This window comes from Vulpes vulpes, chromosome 7, assembly GCF_048418805.1.
Source record: "Vulpes vulpes isolate BD-2025 chromosome 7, VulVul3, whole genome shotgun sequence".
In the NCBI taxonomy this organism is placed as follows: domain Eukaryota; kingdom Metazoa; phylum Chordata; class Mammalia; order Carnivora; family Canidae; genus Vulpes; species Vulpes vulpes.
The window spans coordinates 87,404,738-87,409,018 of record NC_132786.1 but is presented as its reverse complement, the minus strand read 5'-3'; the positions used below and the strand labels follow the sequence as shown (position 1 = coordinate 87,409,018).

Sequence of the window (4,281 nt, the reverse complement as noted above, 5' to 3'; positions counted from 1 at the left end):
AAGCAGAAGATTGGAAGAAATTTATCTAGTGAAACAGATCAGTCTCACGCAAAGACCTAAACATATTGACATCAAGTGTTCCTTCTACATGGTTCAATGAGATCACCTACCAGTTAAGCCCATCGTCAACAATCACTACCCATGTGTTCAAAGCTTTCAATACACTATTTATTCTACTGTTTGTTGGGAGCCGCGTGCCAGGAAGGGGTTAATGGATAGAGCAAAGGGCTCTCTGTTGACTCTTCCAACCACCGCCCACCTGAGCCACGAGCCAGGAAGGGGTTAATGGATCGAGCAAAGGCTCTCTGTTGACTCTTCCAACCGCAGGCCCACCTGTCTCACCCTTGTTGAAGGCTTGTGGCTCAAGGACGCATACTATTGCTATCTATTCAAGGGCACATACTGTTGCTGTCTACTGTGAAAGGACATGTCTGAAGAACTAAGCTTAAAATATCCTGCTTGTTAAACAACCCTGCTTTATAAAAGAGTGAATAATACAAATAATGTTGGCATTGTGGCTGAATCCAGCCATATGTCCCTCCTGCTCCCACTCTGTTTATGTCTCCTTTCTTTTCCTCATTCCCTTACCCTCAGCCCTGGACGGTTGTTGCCCCCAGCGTGCGCGACACCTGTTCTTAATCATAAGTATGTAGCCAAGGAGAGTTCCTAGCATGCAGGATAAAGAGCATAAATAACACAAAATAATACATGAAAATAAACTAACTTGGAGGAAACAAAAACTGTAGGGAGAAGAATATCTCTTATCAGAAAGGTAAGAGAAGATTTTAAATCTATGAATTAAGAACCTGATGCAGTTAGCAGGGAAAGGAGAAGGGAAGGGAAGGAGAAACATCTAGATCAGCATATCAGCTACAAAAATGTTGAAAGACAGTTCTCTGTAGGTCACATATATTTCTGTACATCATCCCATAAAAATATTCACTTTTCTGTATTCTAGACTTATCTATTAGAGGATATTTCAATAGCATAAAGCCCAAGAATATAAAAATAATGCTTCTCCCTGGAACAAAGGGAAGACATGCTTCCTGTTATTAAAGATGCAGGCCCCTTGGAATGCCTGGGTGGCTCAGCAGTTGAGCGACTGCCTTCAGCTCAGGTTGTGATCCTAGAGACCCAGGATCAAGTCCCACATCAGGCTCCCTGCATGGAGCTTGCTTCTCCCTCTGCCTGTGTCTCTGCCTCTCTCTCTTTCTCTCATAAATAAATAAATAGAATCTTAAAAAATAAAAAAAGAAGCAGGTCCCTAACCTCAGGATTCTTCTCCTACAATACAACCTATTAAATGTGCTGCTGCCATTTGTTCCTCATTATGTTCCTTGGTGGAAATAAATCTCTGAAAACCAACTGAGGAAACTTCTGATAGCTGATGGCTACTGCTATTGTGGTGAGTAACAAATTGTCCTTTGTCTCTGATTCAGGAGTCTCATGTCTTCTGCTAGCATCCATGCAATTGTATTAGGCTAACTTATTAGCTTGCAAGATGGGTAAAATCTCAGTCTCTTTACAGTTCTCTACAGGAAACTCATTTTTTCTGCTTTGATCTTCCTTTAAAAGCCAAAAGCAGCCCATGATAAGTTTAGAAGCAGCAAATACAGCATAGCTTTTAAGTTGTTTTGTTTTGTGAAGCTGAATAGCAAGTTCAAACCTCACTGGCAAAGGAAAGGCTACTGTTGACTCTATTAGAAGAGGCTCTCAGGAAAAGACAGTCATGGTTTATCAGTCTAGCTTCAGCTTTCCTGAGTTTTCAGGAGCCCTTCATAAAATAGTAGGCAAAGTCATGAGGGCATCCTGGGAAACACAGGGCTTACCAGCACTGGCATATCTGGCTGCAGAGTGGTAATTTTCTGAATCTTTCTGTATTTGATGCATTTCATAATGGAGAGATCAGATAAAGCCTCTTGTAGCTCCAACATCCTCAGTGTTTCCCTCAGATAACAGTCTAGCAAATTGACAGCTAAGTGATGTCTACGATCTGGTAATTGTCTTGCTCTAACATAAACATCTCAATTCCAGGAAGAAAGAGTGAGGTAGTTAAGTATGCCAGGAGCTGTGTGTCTTTATCATAGGTAATAGGCTGATACTACCCTCAAATTCTAGAAAATCATGAAATTGCAATAATGCCTCTTCTCTTGGCCCCATCTCTTAGAAACTTCATAACATCTGGCAAAATTAAGAGTTCAATGAATTATCCACTATAGAAAACCAACAAGGGGGGCCTGGTAGTGATTTAAAGCTTATTTTCAAGATCCCAAAGATGAAAATACAGTTATTGGGTATGATATTTGGAGAGAAAAAAAGAAAGCTAAAGAGAAAACAGTAAACCTCTCTAAATTAATAACTATGTGGAAGAGAATGTACCTGGGTAGAACCCAGTATCAGTAGATTTTCTTTACTTTTCTTTAATCGCCTAAATTTGAGGATATAACTTTCGATTCTTCAAAATACTTACCTTTATAGTTTGTTATCACAAAAGATGAAAAACACTCCATGAAGCAGATCAAAGTAGAGATGACTTCAAAGCTTCCCCTCATCTAGGCATTATCAATTATAAAGATATATTTAGAGCATTTTAAAAACTTTCTCTACAGCAATATTCTAAAATGATATTCTTACCTAGTAGTGATAATGTATTTTAAATAGGTATTAAACCTTTTGGATAAATACATTATTCTGCATTTATAACCTTTTTGCACTAACACAATTTTCTAATATTAAGCCATAAAGTGTATTCTATAATTCCAAGGATAGAATTTTAATGCTAATTTTGTAATGTCATTCCATTTTAATGGTTTCTTTAGTACCAACTTCTTAATATGACTCCAGGACATAATTAACAAGTTTGTTTCTACCAATTTAGTAAGAGATAAGATTGTTGGATTACTCTAACAAAGCATGCTGGGAGGTTATTCATTCATTGATTCAACACACATTGATTGTCCATTTATAACTGATAAGCACTGAGATAAGTGCCATAGGGAAATAACGATAAATGGTAAAATGAGGCTAGCATCAAATATTTCACCATCTAGTTGAATGAAATGTTCACCAATGACAAAAATGTAATTAGTGCCAACAGAGAAATACAGATAAAGGGAGTTCTGTGAGGTTAGAGAGTGCTTATTTTCTACCTTCTGTTGGACTCTGTACCAGGAAGATACTTTGACACTTAGTAGGTGTTATCTGAAAAAGAAGCAAATACATAGCATTTGATCTGGGCTTGAAAGATGTAATGATATGTACAAGAGATGATAGAGCACATTTGTAAAAAAATCATAATTATATTTGTAGGTCTTATAAGCTTCTCATAAATGTCACAGTGTGGTTCCCAAAAGCCCTTTCCATATTTTCTTCTTATCACATCTCAGGAAATCATCAGTGGACCTAAGGATATTGCAGGCAAAGGAGGAAATACACTGAATTGTGGTTTATTCATCCAATGAGAGTTGTTTCTTTAAAGGAATCACTTTCTTTAAAAAGAGTCACTTAGGCTACCATTGTTCAATACATGCTTGAAACGCTTTGTAAATTACCTTCAGAATGTGTGTCCTTTGCTTTTAAACATCTTCTCCATCCTCAGTATTCACAAAGGATCAGAAATCAGAATGGTCTCAGACTTCTCAACAAGCAAAACATGGGAACCAAATGACAGTAGAACAAAAACCTGCAAAATTCTGAAGAAAAGAAAATCTATGTTGGTTCATATTTACTGTCTATAACACAGATTTTTGAATCTTTTGAATCTTTTACAAAGGTTATGTAATATAATGTATTGGGGAAAAAATTGAGAAAATAATTCCTGTCTTCCTCCTTCCCAAATCACTATTAGTGTGAGAGAAAATGCCCTTTTTCTGTTGTTGCATCTTTTTAAATTTCTAATTCACTTATGAGATATAATTGACAATGAGTAAGTTTAAGTCCTACAATGTGTTCCTTTGATGTCTTTCTACATTGTAACATGATTACCACTGTGGCATCAGCTAATACCTATCATATCACATAATTAACATTTCTGTGGTGGAATCAATTAAGATCTAGTCTTTTAGCAACTTTAAAGTTTATAATATAGTAGCAATGATCATAATCATTATGCCATACATTAGATATCTGGGACTTATTTATCTACTCAATGCAAGTTTGTACACTTAATAGCATTTCCCCAATTCTTCCTCCTTCCTCATCCCCAGGCCCTAGTAACCACCATTCTATTTTAGTGAGTTAGACTGGCTTTTTAGATTTCACATGTAAGTGATATCATATACC

The 4,281-nt window shown here is 36.8% G+C and overlaps 1 long non-coding RNA gene across 1 annotated transcript; it reads right to left on the bottom strand.

Annotated features, from left to right (window-relative positions):
* Positions 1-2,474: 2,474 nt before the first annotated feature.
* Positions 2,475-3,632, bottom strand: LOC112923845 (uncharacterized). Its single transcript, XR_003235778.2, has 3 exons — positions 3,552-3,632; positions 3,150-3,201; positions 2,475-2,552 (listed from the first exon to the last, which is right to left on the bottom strand). It is a non-coding gene; the product is annotated as an uncharacterized lncRNA (long non-coding RNA).
* Between the last annotated feature and the right edge of the window lie 649 nt (positions 3,633-4,281).